The 18,443-nt window shown below is 41.3% G+C and overlaps 1 protein-coding gene across 4 annotated transcripts in view; it reads right to left on the reverse strand.

Moving 5' to 3' along the window:
* Positions 1-18,443, reverse strand: part of LMO1 (LIM domain only 1) — a 62,090-nt gene that overhangs the window by 22,517 nt on the left and 21,130 nt on the right. The gene's annotated exons all lie outside the window — the stretch shown is intronic.

An 18,443-nucleotide genomic window follows, 5' to 3' on the forward strand; every position in this document is an offset into this window, starting at 1 on the left:
TTAATGTTACAAACCTCTTTCTTTCTTTTTTTCTTTCTTTATCTTTTTAAGGTGTTGCTTGTTTTGGTGTTTTGTTTTGTAATTTATATAAGTGATTATTATAGCGATGCAACATTCCAGTGCTAAAAGCAATTCTGGTTTAAAGACTGGAATTTTGGCAGTTGGGCAATTGAGCCTAGGTTTCAAAGTTCCACTTGAAGGAAAAAAAATGTTTATTTCTACCATCAACACTCCCTAAATGAGCTGACCTCCTTGTGCCTGCTAGCAAAAACCCCACCATTTGACTGCAAAAGTTGAAAAAGTAACTGCAGAGTAGGAGTAATCTTATTAACTCCTGTCTCATCACAATAAATAAGCTGCAGTCTTATGCCTTTTATCAGGGGATCTGATATCATTTAAAAGCATTAGAGCCCTGCATCACCCATTTAAGTAAATGCAGACAGTCATTGCCAAAAAGATGCAGTGAATTTCATTCCCTTAAAAAGAAACTCACTTTGTGTTCCCAGTATTGTATTACTCACCTTCTATGAATATTACACCCTGTGAAACAAGTTAAACCGTGCACTTCCATTGAACTGAGAGTATGTCGTCTCGGGCATCTTCACCAAGAATTTCATTTGAAGAATTATGGCCAGCAAGGTGAAACTCATCATGTCATCTGTATATCCTATTAAAACATTACATTTGGAACACCAAGTACTTGCAACTAAATGCTTATGAACAAGCCTTAGACCATTCATCAGAATTATTCAATGACTAGCCACAGTTTTTTTTCATTTCCAGTTTCATGCTGCAATATACAGCGGGTGATTTTTACAGTGGCTTTAACAATTCATTTGTGGTATTCTTTCTTCTGAACAAACTTCCCAAGCACAGCAAAAAAGTAGTTGGAGAGGGCTGTTAACAGGAGAAACAACATTTTGATCAGTGCTTCTATTTTAACTCTGCTATAGTCTTCCTCCCAGCAACACAGCATTTTTTTTGCCCTACAGTTCGGAACAAGCTTTAGAGAATTATATTTTAGAGTGGCTTATATTCATGAGTGGCTTACCCCCCTCCAATCTCCCATGCAGAGGTCCTGTTTTTTTCAAGCCATTTGCTCATATAGAACAAGATATCCAAAATAAAAGTCACATAATCTGAATCTGTACCAAGGTAGGTCCTGATTGGGACACAAGGTTTAAGGTTAGAATCTAGACTTTAATTTTCCCCTGAAGTTTTGAGACTTCCAGCACCTGCTTTAAGACTCTTGTCTGTTACGGAGCTGCTCTCAAGAGAGGACAACCTGTAGCTATAAAAGACGACGTGACAGTAGGACTGAACACAAACCATAATAATTGTTGCTGCAAAACAGTTTCTGTAAATCACTCCTGTAAGCAACATTTTCCCCATGCTCATAAAATATGCTTGTCTGAGCTTCAATTTTTTCGTAGTTGGCATATGTCCAAATCTTATTCTTAGCACATGTAGCGTTTCAGTAAAATTCATTTTTGCTGTTTGTAGGCCTAGGAACAGTAAAAAGACATGCAGATTTCTTCTACCTTCAGCCTAGTCTGAAAACATTCTGATCAAGTTTTCTGGATCAGTCGCAATTCAGCATCCTACGGTCTAGCAAAGGTCCTGATTTTAGGTGGCCAGTTGCCTCCTTCAGTGTCCGTAGCAGAAGAAAGTCTGGCAATGAAGAGACTGCCCTCAAACCACATTTACAGCAGTATAAGAACATCACATATGAGAAAATTATTATGAGGGATGATTAGCCTGGAATTCGTCCCATATTCCTCAATATTCCATTGATTTACAGGTGGCCACTGAAAATACACTAAGCTCCAAAGTTATCTACTGGGATTTTGGATGTCAAAGAAAACCAAGGCAAGACGAGTCTCAGGTCAAATAATCACAAAGGTAAGAACTCATCCCTCACCTCTCAGATCATTTAGGAACAAGCTCTGTAGCAATGTTAAATAATGAAAGGTTTTTGTCCAAAAAGGAAAGAAAATCTGACAGAAAACCCCTATATGAAATTAAAAATCCCAAAGAATGCTGGAGAAGTAAAAACTCAAGTCAATTATTTCCAGGCATATGTGTAATACTACCCAATTCTCATCTTCCAGTTAAAATGCACTGTTTAACATCTTACCACTGAGGTCTCAAGACATGTGCAAAGATGTGCGATGCAGCAGAGCCCAGGTTTAGCAGGGAAACATTAACATCATCCTGACAGATTTGATACACTATGTATGTGAATATTTTAAGGAGAATAGAACTATATCATTGCACGATCACCATCATCATCATCTTTTCTTCTGCCTCTTTGCAGACATATACAATGTCAGCCTAAGCTTTCGGCAACCTTAATAGAATTTCAGTGCCCACTGCCAAATGGCCATTTGATGTTTTGCTCTGTGTACACTGATGAAGCAATCTGTCACAGGCCTTAATGCAGGCAATGATGACTACCCAATCTAAAGCTTTCACAGGCTTATAGAAATTTCTCAAGACTTTTGGAGCCTATGATAATTTGCGCAATACCACAAAAGAATTTGGAATCCTCGTGCTCTGTGTTTAATGAAATGTGAATATACTCTTTTAAGTGTTTCTAGAAGAAATCCTATTCAGGCCAAAAGTATATTTTACACCATCAATCACCAGAAAGTTGTGCTGGCAACTCTGAAATAGCAAAAGCTATAGTCATTGCAAGTTATTGGAGTATGAAAATAACAGCCCCTCCCGCCCCTGTCCAAAATTACTGTAAAGCCAAACATTGACGCTCATGCCCTGCACAAGATTAGTATAATCAATATAAAAGGACTACAATGTATTTGCATATCTTCTTCATTTCCAGGAGATGAGTATGTATACAAGGATGCAGAGAGAGTCCCTCTACGGAATGCAATCCATATAAGATGTACAGTTGCTGCTGACCTTCTAGAAGTCGTGAAATACACCTCCCTACTACTTCAGAAAGATGTGGTTATCCCCAAAACCTAGCCTCTTCTCCCTTTCCTAGCAAAACCAGACCAACCTATCTGCTATTAAAAGTTGAAAGGAGAAGGGCAAAGAGAGCCATTTCCTTCTCTTTCTGTTAAAAGGAAAAAACACAACACACAGTCCTTTGCAGGACCATTTGCATGCTGAGCTGTCAGACCATGCACTTTCCATTAAAGAGATAGCATCCCTTTTCATAAGTCCATTTGGGATCCATTTTAGTGTTATCTAAAAATCAAATCTACATGGTAATCCTTTTAATGTACTCTTGACTTTTAAAAACAGCTTTATGTTCCTTCAGGAAATGTTTTAAGCCATTACTCAGTAATTACTACTCACCCATGAAAACACTGATCTTTTGCAATACATAATCAGTTTGCTGACTTAAAAAATAAAGCAGACTAGAATTTTGTCTCATGAAAGTAGCGAAGAAAAACCAAGGTTAAGAGAGCATCCCATCTCCCTCCCTGCCCAATATTTCAAAGCGGGATGTTGAAGAGAGGGGCTGAGGTAGTCACAGTTTCAAATTTCTGTGTTAAGTCTCCAGGTGTGGAGACTCTCAATCTCAGTTTTACATTGGTGATCACTGCACAAGTAACCAAGAAATAATTAATGATTTAGGAAGTGGAATTTGTGTCATCTTGGATCTAAGCAATATCCTAACCTTTTGCAAGCCCTGAGGTTTCAAATGACACTGTACAGCCTCCTGAAAGGCTGGCAACATCGTAAAGCCGTGGAATTTGTGGAGTTGCTTTGGTAAGCTATACATGAACAAGTCTCAGGTGCCAAAAATGGTTCACATCTAGTGCAACTTTACTGGATTTATCCGGACCACACCTGCAGTCAACACAGGAATGCCTGGTCAAACTTCAGGCGCCTGAATTTACCTTGAAAGTCCTACTCCCATCCCCTAGAGATTTTGCCTTTCTCCCTTCTGGAGGTGGCTGGGAGGCAGAGAAGGGTCTGAGTGGGACAATAAACCGCCACTGGCTGACCCATTCTAGCAGGAGCCAAAAAGAGGACAACAGGGCACTTTGCTGAGTTACAGCTCCTGTCTGAGGATGACCAGACAAAAGCCTATGATTTGTGTAATGTAGATGTTCAGATTACAGGAGGTCCCTCGGTATCCTGGCTTTGAATGCAGTTTAACAAAGACCCTAGATGTTTGTACAAAGTATAGCCCACCAAAAACTGGAATGATCCTTTCCATCCTACTGCTGACACCAGAGAGCACAGCACCCTTCTCATTCAACTGCTCTGGCAAAGGCAGTTTAATATCTTGAGATTAGAAAACGGGCAGGGTGAAGTTTATCTGAAAGAACTTGCTGTACCTCGCAAATAATGTCAACTAAAGTTGTTCTCTTAATGTCATGAAGACAGAGAAAGCAGAGGCTAAATGCTTTCATTGCTTCTGTTCTTCTGTTTACTTAGGTCTAGCTTAAGCCTTACTTCACCACGTTTTGCTCCCATAGATGGATTTCACCCCATTTCCCTACTACAATTAGGACAAAGTCCTGCTCTTGGCCATTTCCCCTTTCATTCACAAAGAAAGGTATGCAGACCCTGGTGCAACACAGTTCGTTAAACATTTGTTATAGCTGCAGTTGGCTAGTAACTATATGCCTCAGACTAATTTTTGTTATTCACAACTGATTGAGTCAGGGCTCACAAGCCACAGCTGGCCATTAATGCTACCCTCCTTTACAAGAAATTATGCTGATAAGAATTAAAAGTGGTTTCTTGGCATTAGCTGTTGTATACTCATTCTATAATGAGTTCTTTTGAGATGACGTATAGAGACAGGATTTGAGCACTATTACCCTGGACAACATGAAAGACCCAAGTAAAATTGCAAGACTTTTTTTTCCTTTTGTTTCTTTTTTTTTTGTGAAATGCCCCAGAAAGGCTTCAAACCACTGCTGCAATTCACCACATATTTCAGAATAAAGTGAGCACTAAGGGTTTGGGGCAACTTAGCTTGACATTTAGTTTGCATTAAAGCATCTTAGAAGCCATATGAAATATACCGTAACAGAGCATATTCTACTCTATTAAGCATTCAGGAGCATCGCAGTTTTCAGAATATGGATGAGAAGTTGGAATTGCACAAGACATTCCTCTTCTTATGGTTGACCACTGAGTTGAATTCAAGCTGATCCTAAGGGAGCTGTTTTCATTAACCTACAGTAGCTCTCTAATCCTATTCCTCGAATTTCAGACCACCACCACTACAAGAATTTATGACCTGCTGCCTGCACTTTGGACAGTACTCACACTTTACTCTTTTCCTCAATGCCTCCTGCTCCCCTGGATCATTACCACCACTTCGTGCAGCAACTGATCCCCTTAAGGTGGAAGTCTGCTCTTCAATTCAGTTATTTATGCTCCATTTAATTCTCACCAACAGACATGAAGATGATGGTGGTTACACTTGGTTAAAAAAAGAATGAAAAAAAAATATCATATGACCTAGCCCAGTGTGCAAAACTGAAAGCCTCCTGAAATGTACATCCTGAAGTCTGGCCCCGTTATGTGTCTACTAATGCTTCGCCTGAAACCTCAGACTAAAACGAAATTCTAAACCACTAACCTTCAGCTCCAAAAATGCTACACTTCCGGGCCAAAAAACTTGCCAAGCAGCTTTTCCTCTGCTCCATTTCCATGGAGTCTGTCCCGCTTGATTTGCTCAGTTTTCATCCACCTCATCATGAGATTCCTGACTGTTGAAAAGAACTCCTTTGCTGAACTAATGAAATAAGGAGTCTTAAGTGCCTTGCAATCCGTTTTAGAAGAGTCTGTATCTCCAGATGAGTCTCAATTTCACAGCATCAGGGAACTGTGTGCCAACGCGCTGAACCAGAACGCCAGGGCTAGCAGGAGTTGCAGACAACAATGCTAACATCAGGGTTATTTTAGATTAGAGTACTTCCAAATCAATTTTGGATTCAAACTTTTAAATGCACTCTCCAGAAGGAATCTGCACTGACTGAGTATTTTCAAGGCTAATTTTCTAAGCTTCAATGAAAACTCCTTCTTGTCTAAGAAAAAGAAGCAACTAACCTTTGCCACAAAGACTGGGTCGTAGCTGGAAAATTAGGCAGACAACAGCCCTAAAAAGAAATAAACTACCTAAGAAAACACCCATAAAACTGTAAACAAACCCCACCACAGATGGTGTTGGGGAGAGATTTTTCACAGAGACCAGAAGCTGTTGCAATGTTTGGGATCCAATGCATGGCTCCTATAGATGAGGTACCACATCTCCCACAACAGGAACGTGCATCATCCTGCAGTGAGACAAAGAAGGAGCTGAGCAGCCTGATGGCAGGATCTTGCCAGGCTAAAAATCCTGAAGAATTAAGACATATCTTCAGCACTGTACGGAAAGAAAGTGGTTGTGATGAGAGAAGGGAATACGTAAGACAGATGGGAGAGTGAAGGTTAAAGTTCAGACCAGAAGCAATTAAGACGGGTAAGAGTGCTCTGCAACTTGACACAGGTTTGCTTTGTATTCAGAACTTTTCACTAGCATTAAGTATCTTAACTTGTGTATGGAGAGATTATAATTAAAACCTGACAAGCTTAAATTAGCCAGTTATAAAAGGTTCTCTAGAAAGCTTTTAAAGTAGACTAAACATATCTATTAAAACGGAAGAATGGAAAAAAAAAAAAAAAAATCAGAGCCATTTTCAGTTACAATAGTTTTCCTTACCTAGATACCTCAAGAGATTAGATAAATTTAAAATCAAAGTTCTGCAACTGTCCAAAGCCACTTAAAAGGAGGGGAGAGGGAGGAAGTGTGGCAATTACAAAAACCTTTAAAAACCCTTCTATTTAATAGCCCGCAGTCCTTTGGATGAATATAAGCACTCCAGAAACCCCATTAAAAAAAAAAATTAAAATAATGGGAGAGCCTAATTTCCCTTCAGGATTTTGAGCACTTCAGGGAGTGCTCTATTATGGTTCCCCAGGGGTGGGGGAATTATGTCAATCTGCCACGAGGCCGGGCAGTTAGCGAGGGAGGCAGCCCAAGAGCCGGCTTTCACCAGGCCATGCCAATTAGAGCAGAGGGAGCGTTTTTACCTCACACTGGCTATTCAGATTAATTCCTAGAGTTTCAATGCTATGCAATTTTCCCATGAGTTGAAGAAACTGAATGAACTGAAGAAACTGAAAGAAAATTTCCTCCATATCAAAGAAAGAAAAATTTCCACCAGTGTCAAATGACACCGGGTAATTTATTCCCCCTCCAAAGAAAAAGAAAAAAAAGAAAATAGCTACAAATATTTTGATATTTCAAGAAAAAGTTCACAGACTATAAGTATCTGGAAACCATGTTTGTGAGAATAAAACTAATTAACGGCAGGGCTCCTGCAAAGTCCACCTTATTACTTCCACATCATACTAAATTCCTTCTTTCCCTGCCTCGCCTTTTGGTAAAGAAATGCAGTACTTGAGAAATACGGTTGGATATCTAGCTGGGACTAAAGAAGCAAGCCTTGGTTTCCCAGCGCACATCTCCAGCTCTGCCGCACAGGTCCAGAGCACTACCCCAGCTCACGCTCAGAACTCCTTTCTGCAAGGAAACAGCTACAAACATTTGCTTATTAACCTAAAGAGTTCCTGAACAACCTGGTGTTATTCCTAGCTCTGATTGCTCCCGAGACCATGTCAGCCTCCTTGCAACCCTCATTTAAAGCTCTGGAACAGATGCTTTTATATGCATGAACTCCATGATACAGGTATTTTCATAGGCCACAGGGTGCCCTTGCCAGGGCTTGTTGTAGCAGCCTGTTGACACTGCTGAAGACTCAGAAGTTATACAATCGCAGCATCTTACTTTTGGGTGAGAAAGGGAGGTAGCTAGGAAGAGGAAGAACAGAAGTCAGCACACATATTACCTAAAATATAGTGCAGACATGAGTACAGTAGTTCTTCAAAGGAAAGAGAACCAGCGTCTGTCCCTGAGAAAAATAATCAAGCAGTAGCAGCAATGATCGCTCTAAACCCACGTCGTTTATCAACAGCCTACATTCATTGCTTCCACACGCAAAATGTAATCCTTTTCTCCAATCTACCTCAACTTCACTGCACTCCACGTGGTACCTCTTTTCAGAGGAGTGTCTAAATTATCTAAGCGCAGGAAAAAAGAATGTTACTTTAAAGCAAGCCATGATCTGCCACAGCAAAGTGTAAGACGAGTAATTTGTTACTTCAACTGCTAGGAGGTCTTTTTTTTTTGAGTGCCAACAGTATTTAAAGTGGCTATGTGCATATATAAATCTAAATGTATTTTGCTTCATCTTTATATATCACTAGTGTACTTATTCCCAATTCACAGTGAACCAAAAATCTGATAAAGAAAAACAACATCTGCTCCGGATCGAATGCTTAATGGAAGTGTGTGAATGAGTATTTGTAAAACCCAAGATCCATTTAAGCCCTTAACTGAACTGCTTACAAACAGGAACTGGGTGAAAAAGAATAGATATCTGCATTTCAGGCACCCTGAAGTTCAAGTAAAAAAATCTATCCCATTTTTGGTTATCTGTAGCAGCAATTTCACAGCAACTGCTGGGTGTGCAATTGTCACCCTGCTTTTGGAGAATTAAACAGCAGAAGGCTTCTCCAGAGACTTCGCACTTTTTATGCAGGTTCAGCCTTATTTTCACTTCATTCCCAAACCTACTGCAGCTGAAATCTGGCCCCAGTCCCAAACAGGTCCATCAGGCAACACAAGAGCAGTGGTAGAAGTTTGCGGAAAGCCAAACCAGACCAAGAAGCTGAGAGCCAGTTTCTCCTCCTGCCATTGTAGTGGGACCATCGCTGCATCACCCACATCCCACCCACCCCACCAGGCCTCTGCCTGCCCCTGCACACAGCTGCCTGGGACACAGGTTATTTTCAGGGTTATTTTTCCGTGGAAGTGCCTGGCATGAATTCCTCACCCAGGAGAGAGCTTCTGCTCGCCTCTGAGAAGATATTGGCTAAGTCATCTCTGAACTCCCCAGTGGTGACATCTTCCCATTGCCTTCTCCTTTCTGGTGTGGAAAGCCCAATTCCCTTATTCTCTCCCTGTATGTACCACCACTACAATGGTTCTGGGTTGACATCAGACTTGCTAGGCTCTCTCCAGTCTGTCAATAGGACAGCTGGAAAACTTCAAGTGGTGGATGCTTATCTAGTGTGTTCAGAGGCCTACAGGTGATTTCACAATTGACACACTGACCTCTGGGAAGAAAAAAATTGTCACTTTTATATATTACCAAAACCACAAATTGGGTACTTCAAAAATATATGTTTTTTTTTTTTTAATGAGCTCTACCGCAAACTATTCCAACAGCCTAAACTATCTGAAAATTTCATGTTTTTAAAAACACGCTTCCAGTGCTGAAATGGCACATCCTTTGCCTAGAGACCCCTTATTGCCTCCACAGACAGCTGGAGGGATGAAACGTGGCCATGTCCAGAGGGAAGTGAAGCCAGCAGACGGCATGCAGACAGCACTGTTTAAATGGACAAGGGAATCAGGGGAAACCCTTCCCGTGTATTAGTGCTCTGAGACATCCTGTATCTCTGCAAAAACAGCACCACTTCTATGTTTAAGATTTTCTCATCCCTCTCTCAGAGATCAACCCTCAGCAGTAACAACAGTTCATCTCCTGCTACGAAGGTCAAGGGCTCCGCCAGCCCTCCGGAGATTTGAGCTACTGGTTCCACAGAGTCTGCCAGTATCAAACCTGACACTTAGATTAGTACTTGCTCCCCAGACATATCTAGTTTCCCATTTCTTCAGTTTCTAGTGTCAAAATACACTTGCAGTACAATATGCAAACCTCCACAGACAATAGCGTCTCTGCTCGTCAGTTGTGGTGGGAGGAATACCTATTTTTGTACAAAAAGGTGTACTTTATGTTAATGTGTTACCATACTAATATACCCCTGAGCTCGTATTTTTGTTGTACAGCATAGAAAATGGTAAAGCTGCATCCCACAGTTAGCATCACATTATCAGCACACAGAGAAATATTTTGGAAGTTAGCATGTAAGACAGATTCTCTGCATTATAAACATGGGAGAATGATCAGCCTGTGATGTGCAGGTCATGGATGGCTTCATCAGAGCTCCATTTGGTGTCTTCACCTGAATCAACACACTGCAACACTACACATCACCCTGTTAAGGTCTGAGTCAGCACGGGCACCTGCACATTCCCCTCTTCTGAGGGCAGTGAGGAGGTAAACCAAGGGAACACTTCTTCCCATTCTACATGATCAAATCAGAGCAATCACAAGCCCCACCCCTTACACAGCCTTAATATATTAAAATCATTGCTCACTTTTACTTGTCATGAACATGATTTACCTTATTTTCATCCTAAACTGTGAACTGGCAATTTCCCCTGGTGCTGCTGCCGTCCAGAACCACTCTCATGCACCCCAGACAAGCTCCTGCCACGTCACACAAGAGCCACTGTCCCTGTTTCGGGATGCCAACATCTTGAAAACCTTACAAGTAGAAGGATCAACCTGGGTAATTTCTTGCCCAGCTGTAAGGAATTTTTAACAAGGAAGGAGACCAAACAAAGCTCATTGTATAGATGAGATTCTTAGGGACATGGTATGGTGGCAGAGTTAGGTTACTGTTGGACTTGATGATCTTAAGGGTCTCTTCTAGCCAAAAAGCTTCTGTGATTAAACAGGAGGTATTAATCTTACCAGGCTGCTATGTGCCAAGATTATTAAGCAAGTTTGGAGTTATAACAGAGCTCTGCTTAAAAACCTACAGACCTGGTTCTCTGGGGCTACATATTTAAGTGGTTTGCAGAAACAGTTTGTATCATTCAAGATGCTTTGACACTTTTACACAAGCCTCAAACTGCACAAGCAGACTGCAGACAAAAGCTGTTCTTACACAGCAAGTGGTGGCAGAGAATAAGTTGTCCTTATCAGTTCCACTGGGGTAAACAGGCACCAACTTTGTTCCCACTAACTACATTTGTTATGGGTCTGTGCTGGTCCCTTTCTCTCTCCCCCTGTTTGCCAAAGGACAAGCCAGTTCTGAATTCTGGGGCTTTCTGTAAAACTGCCACTGGCTATTTTTCAGTTCCATTAATTCATGAATGGTTCTGCAGAGAAGGTCCATGTTTGGATACGGCACACCTTGTGAAGTGTTGAGAGAAGAAAAATAAGCCATGGCAATGCAGAGCCTGGGCTGCAGAAATGGCAAGAGGATATCAAATGCTGCTTTAAGTGCTGATATATTTGTGCTTTGAAGGAAAAATGCCTTCAGGAATCGCAGCAGGAGTCACCTCTATATAAAGACTTTGCATGTAAAGGGACATTTATTATTCTCAATTAATGGCATTCTGATAGACACGTTTACATTTCTAAGTGTCAGATTCAGCAGAAAATGAAATGACTGAAGGCCTCTTATTTCACTCTGAAAATGGCCATAAAAGGATCTAAAGATGACAAAAAAAAAATCCACTTTTTCTAGAAGACACAAGACGTCCTTTGATTCCTTACAGTTCTGAAGCCTGGTTAGTATAGCAAGGCTTTCCAAACGCAGATTTAAATGCCTGCAAACAGCAAAGCGAATTGCCACTGCAGATCCTTTACAGAATTCGGTGACGTCCACATCGAGAGGCAGTAATAGATCTTGATCACATCCTCCCATGGATTATTAGGGAAAACTAATGTGGCAGAACACTGTATAGTAGGTTTCTGGGAAACTGAATAGCTAGAAGTCTCAAAAAAAAAAAAAAAATTACACTTTGCAAGCAAAATGTGTATAATATTACTGGATTTTAAACCAACACATCAGAAATATTGCCTAAAAAGAGACAGACAATAAACATCTTAATCTTGTGGCAGAAAACTATTTGTTTGGGGAAAATCTGGAACTGCAAAGCCACTTCAGTGACATTTGTGTAATTGAAGCACCGATAAATTCTTCACACGTACACACACGTGCCCACAGGTTGCTGGTGGCACCACATGCACATGGCTGGGACTCATACACACACATTTGTCACTTTTGAACCTCCCTAGGGCTAAAGAGAAGAAATAAGATTAGCTCAACCATGAGGAGCTAAGGACCATATTAAAAATATATATATAGTAAAAATGAAAGTACTTAAGGCCCAAAGCTATGCTATCCCAGTGCCTAACTCCCCGAGGCAACAGAAGATCTTTCTCACGTACGTGCGTGCACATATCAGCCATCAAAGCCTTCAAACACTCTCAGCCACGGACATGCTGATGTGAATTGCTAAGCAGCAATACACCTGCACTGAGCGCCGGAGGCAGCTCACGGGGGAGCAACTCTAAAGGTTACACAGGAAGGGTGGGAGCACGTACATGGCCACAGCAAGGGTTTGAAGCAGAAACAAGCTGGAATCCCAGAGGCAGCTCAGCGTGGTGGTTTGCAGCTTCCACAACAAGGGATTCTCAAAAGCTCCTGTGTGAAGGTGCAAGCGGTCCCTGCTTCCATCTGATCCAGTGCCACCGCATCCTGCAGCTGCCTCTCGTGGAGTCCTTATGCATCCTCCCGGCCCTCCTTTTTCAGTCCATTCCACCAAATAATATAGGTATTAAATTGAACAATTTTACTCATATCAACTCCCCTTTCTCCGCTGGAAAGGGCTGCAAACTGTTTGCTTTTCCAGAAGTTGGAACACTAGTTAGTTTCCTGGGTTGGTTGTTGGGTTTTTTGTTTGGCTGTGGGTTTACTGCTGTTGGTTTGTTTTTCATTTTTTTTTGGTGTTTCTTTTTTTGTGTGTGTGTTTTTTCCTTTGTTGAGGTTTTGTTGTTGTTGTTGTTGTTTTAATTAAGAATATTCCATAGTAAATAAAACATACGCATCAAGTTACACTGTAAAACACAGTTCTGAAAATAAATATGCCTAACCATCTATTCAACTTTGTAAATCTATGTGTTGTGGGTATTTCCGCCTGGTGGCCTGATGCTAGACCTGTAAATCAATAATTCAGTATTCAAATAATAGCAGCTAAATTTAGAGAGCACCCACAAAACCTGCCAGAGTCAAACTGGAGCTTTTGATGGTCAGATTTTGTTTCTTGGGCAAGGTGGGAAATGCATTTTATTACCATGGGGAAAGTACAGGTGTTGAAAACTAATTCAGCAACACCTCCAAATATGAAAGCTGCTCCTCGGCCCCAGCCAGGGGGCTGTAAATCCTGCGGACCGCGGCTCCCTACGCCCTCACACGCGGCACCGCGACCACCTCCAGACTCACAGGACCAGCCCACTTTGGAAACCCTGGGGAAGAGCTGACATGTCAGCAGATCCCCAGTTCAGATTAAGAACTGCACCATGAACCAGAAAAATCTCAGGTTATAATTATGGTTCTGCAAGTGATTTTCTGCATTAAAATCTCTGCATTGGTGTCTTTACCGGGGACAGCAATGCGAGTTTCCTCCAGGAGATTTCAGGCGGTCCCAAGCACTCTGAAGACATCAAGTTGCTTTATAAGTGTGCTGCCAGATGCAAAAGATTTAATGTGACAGGCTGTGCTTACCTTGTCCTAAGACCCTTCAGCAAAGGCCAGGTAGATTAAAGACATTAAATTTTTCACTTGATTATTTTAAAACTTCCATAAAGTCCCTACAACTAGTTCCTCCAAAAAAATAACAGTTTACATTTTGTTTTCAGCAGAAAACATTTGGAAGCTGTAAAGCTCTCTGGTGTATATGACATAGATATACACTACCAGCAAAAAAGGCAGTTTTTCCTCCTTTTAAATGATGGAAAGTCAATTTGCATCATAATTACAACCAAGGCCCCGTAACGTTACTTTCAGTTAAAACAGTAAACTACTATAACAAAAGTGTACCTGGGGAATATTTAGAGAAAGCACTAATGATTTCTTCCCTAGTGGTTAATAAATTCACTTCCAGATCAATTTGTTCATGATAGAAACTTGAGAGCATAAACAGTTACACAAGCACATTAGAGTGTGTCTTTCTCAGTATAAATGATTTATTACAATGATTAGCAGCACATAAACAATTTAAAATACAACTCTAATTAGCTTTTTGGAAGAAAAGGAGAAAAACCTTCCTGACTCCCTCTACATATTATGTTTTACTTTTCTAAGTGTGTACTTTTTAATTAAATCCAAATGTCACAATAAATTCAAAGTGTTTTATTACTACCCTGGCTAACTAAGCCATTCATGCAAACACCCATTGCATTAAACCAGATGCGGGACTGAAAGTGGTTGAGGAGAGAAGAAAAGAAAGGGGGGTAAAAGCAATTATTTCTATATTTGACAAGAAATTTGTACAAATGTTTAAAGACAAGATCTTTGGCAAGCTTCCTCTGTTTTACCCAGAGAGGCCGGCCAGCTAATTACTCTTTAATACCTGTTTCCAAGTTTGAAAATGTCACGCCCTGCTAAACTTTTCCCATCAGAAACAAGAGGAGAAGGAGAAGAAAAAGATAAGAAAACCAGTATGTGTAAAATCTAACGTAGCTTACCACAAACACCCAAAGCAAACTCCCTCTCTTCCTGTACACACATAGATCCTTTTTTTTAATGGCTGGGTGGAGCAGAGGGATTAATAAAAGAAAAAGTATTTTCTCAAAGCGTTGTGGTCTCTCCCACAAGATGAGGGGAGCAGTGGGGCCGGATGTGCTGGCCCCAGGACCCCCAAAACCCAAGCTGGGATCCCCAAACCTCAGGGCTGCTCCGCTGCGCCTTGTTTTACTGCTACATCAGCAGCCTGGACTAAACAGGACAGATGTAGCATAGTTCAGACAAAAGCTACCCATTAAAGGAAGCGGCTACAATTATTAAAATAGGTTAAAGCAAATGGGCACCGCACAGATAAAGCTTTTGACCTTAGTGCGCAGCTCTCTCAAGAACACTTTAGCATAATTTATCTAAATTAAAAACCAAACACCAGATTCTAAAATGGCACAAAAAGATCATTTAAAAAATGCGATTAAAAAAGCGGGTCAAGGGTTGGAAATTAGTAATTACTACTACAATTAACCAAAATCAGACAGAGACACATAAATTGTGCATATTACTGCAGTTCACGTCAGAAAGGCAAATGTGAGCGGAGCACAGAAGAAAAAGCCTGCAAGTTGCAGAACCACTTGTATAATTAACCTCTGCCACAGCAGAAGACCCGCTCCTGTAACTTTACGCCATTTGTTTCTAAAGAGAAGTGCTGCTAGTTACTACGCCCAGCTATTAGACCATGCTCTTCACCGGTTGCTCAACTCTTTGGAAGCTGATATTTTGATTGTCTTCCAGTCTAAGATCTTAGCGCATCTTCACCCTATTAGTAGTACATTTGCCCTTCACCTCCTATTTTAAAAAGACGAGGAAGGCCAACTTCTGAACATCCTGTTATTGAGAAGAGGTCATTTTCCAAAAATGCCACCTGCTAGAGTCCATATTGTTCGAGTGCAAAAGCCTATTGAGGACTGCCAAGCACGGACCATAAAAGGTTTCTAAAACAGACTACTTAACACTGGATGAACACAGAAATACTCCGTATGCAACTAGCATCTTTCAGATGATTTTCCTTAGGTTGTGGGGGGCAAAAGATAATTTAACAATTAGCACTTTGTTCCCACTTCAATCTCGGAAGGGCTCTTTGTGAGCTTCCTTGGAGCAATGCTGAAAGAGCACAGTGGGAAAGAACAGGCTGACTACTGTTTTGAACTATAACCAAAATGAACTATTCTCTAGGTCCCCCCTTGAAGCTATCATCTACTTTAGGTTAGATGAGGAAAATCTAGTTTCAAATCTTATTCAGGCTCCAGTTTAATTTTGAGAGCTCAGAAGGCTCCACAAATCATTTTAAGTTAAAGTAATGAAAATAGGTGAACTTGAGAAGGTGGACAGGCACGAATGATCTCTTCCAAAATAGGGAAGAATCCATCTGTTCCCTTTTAAAGTGCATAAAAGTCTTTGTAGCAGTAATGAAAATTCAGGGATGTAAGTCATGGACATCATAGCAGTCTATTAGAGAGAGGAGTGGGGCTGTATTACAGAATACTGTGAGCAGCAGTGATTATATAAAAGGGATGCTGCAAAGGCAGCATAGCAGAGGACAAGTCAAATGATTCAAGGACTCAAGAATCTCAGTTCTTCAAAAATGGAGGGAGAAATGAAGATTTCTATCTTTTGAAGAGGCAGGATGGGTACAGAGCCACACAGATGTCTGAAACAAGTGGGGAAGATGGAGGTGTAAAGCAGGATGTGCTCCTCAGGTACAGAAGGCAAGCGGCTGCAGCTCCAGGTGAAGCACAGACAGTGGTTTTGCACCACAGACAGCACAGGGGCCAACAGGAGGAGGGCTCTGCTGTGGTGCTTGTGATGGTCTTTGCTCCTCTTCTCTTCATTCCACACATCAAACCATGCATTTCGGCTATGCACTCTCAAGCAGGAGCAAGGCATGGCCTCCACACCAAGCACCTCGGGTGAGGCAGAGCTGGTCATGGTATCAGACACCCTGGCTGGGGCTGCCCAGCAGCTCAGGTGGTGGCTGACCAGCTGCCCGTCCCTCGCAGCAGGGGCTCCTGTCTCCCAGCTCTGTGCCAGACACACCATCAGCTCCCTCTGCAGCACATCCCACAGGACAGCCACAGAAATCTGACGTCGCTGAGTGTTTGCAAGTGCCCCACGGCTGCCCTGCAGCGGAGCCGGCCATGAAACAGCCCTTTTGAGCTTTCTGCATGGGACTGCGGCATGAAGAGGAGCAATGCTGCACTCACTACCTCTTCGGATCCTGTTCCTATGGAGCACCCTCTGCAAAACCAGCCAAAACCACCCCAGGCCCACGGGACTAAATAGTACTTGATAAGTCATGTAAAATAAAGACTAAAATGTTGAAAACCCCTTCACTACTTAGGAATATTTTTCTGTGTACATTTTAAAATGGCAGGTTCCACACAACTTGTCTTTACTTCTGTATCAGTTCTTCTGATTTAAAGCCAGTAATACCCAAAACTCACAAAATGCCCCAGTAAGTCCTGCTTCCAACCCATGCATGCCCTCCTCCTCTTCCCCTACTAGGTGACTACATATTATCTCCTCCAATACACAAAGACCTGGTTTACTTTTAACGTTGCCAAAGATACTTATGTGATTTATTGTGTATCTCCTTGCTAATATTTTTAAAATATCATTGTAAACCAATCTTCCAGTAGAGCATGTGTTTCATTTGGTTTGCACATTGTTCCCAAATTGTTTTAGAGGAAAACCACTTGACCATATTACCTATTAGACAGTACAGTAAATCCAGCAAGGGGGAAGGTGAGTATAACATATTAAATTGCATAAGCAACAGAGAAAGCCTTAGCCAGATTAGCATTTGACACAGTATAATACAAAATCTTACTCTCAAAGTAAACTGGAAACAGACTGACAGCCAGCACCCATGCTGATCTGCCCTTGGGTATTGTTCTGAAGCAAGAATCACATGAACTTACATGTTTTTTTGCAATTCAGCATATATATATACAGTGTTCAGGCCTGAGATCTGAAGACCAGAATTTCATCCCACCACAGATTGACAAAATGCTGTTATTTCGGGAAAGTTACTTTACTTTCATTGCCTTTCTTGACATTTTTTTTGATGCTTAATTCTAACATTCTAATTTAGAGATTATTTCTTGCTATTCTGTATGCATACACTGCCTCACATAGCATAGTACCAAACAAAGATAAATACAAGCAGGGTCAAGTGTGTGGGTTTTTGTTTTGTTTTGTTTTCCTGACCCCTCCCCCCGCCCCCAATTTCTTAGTGATTTCTTCCAGGACGTAAAAAGCATCTACAGTGTTTATTTCACAGAAACACTGTCATTCAGCATCCGAAGGCTGTGTAAGACCTCTCCTTCACTGGGTAGGCATCTCTGCTAAACTCAAGGGTAAACACTTAAGTGGAAGGATCGCTCTGATAGCTTGCAGGGAAGTGCTGAGTAAACACAGCCCTGCTATCAACACTAGTCCTTTAATGACAAACTCATTCAGATGTTAAAGTTGCCTCAAGCGCTTGATCATGATATGCAGCACGAGGAAAGTTCAAAACCAACTCCTCCTCCTGCATTCTTATACAACTTCAAACAGTGATGCACGCTTACCTGGCTTGCTTTACAGATCTTGCTTTGATAAGCAAAATTTTAACTAGGTTAATGCCATTTGAAGAGTATTCATTTAATGGAAACAAAATGAGACTTGTCACACTGTTCTCAGCTGGTACTGTAGTAACAACTCACGCGACTCTCTCTTGTAGAAGGAACCAGCATAATAATCTTCACAACTGGCTTGCTCTGTAGATCTAATGGAAACTTAAGCTAAGAAGAAGAAATATTTGCTTTCTTTGATTAAGTGTCACCAAGGAGTGTTCTTTAGACAGTCAGTGCTGTACGCTTACAAGCTAAATGAGAACAGCACACATTAAGAAATCCTATGTA

Source organism: Streptopelia decaocto (assembly GCF_964273445.1).
Source record: "Streptopelia decaocto genome assembly, chromosome: 7".
In the NCBI taxonomy this organism is placed as follows: domain Eukaryota; kingdom Metazoa; phylum Chordata; class Aves; order Columbiformes; family Columbidae; genus Streptopelia; species Streptopelia decaocto.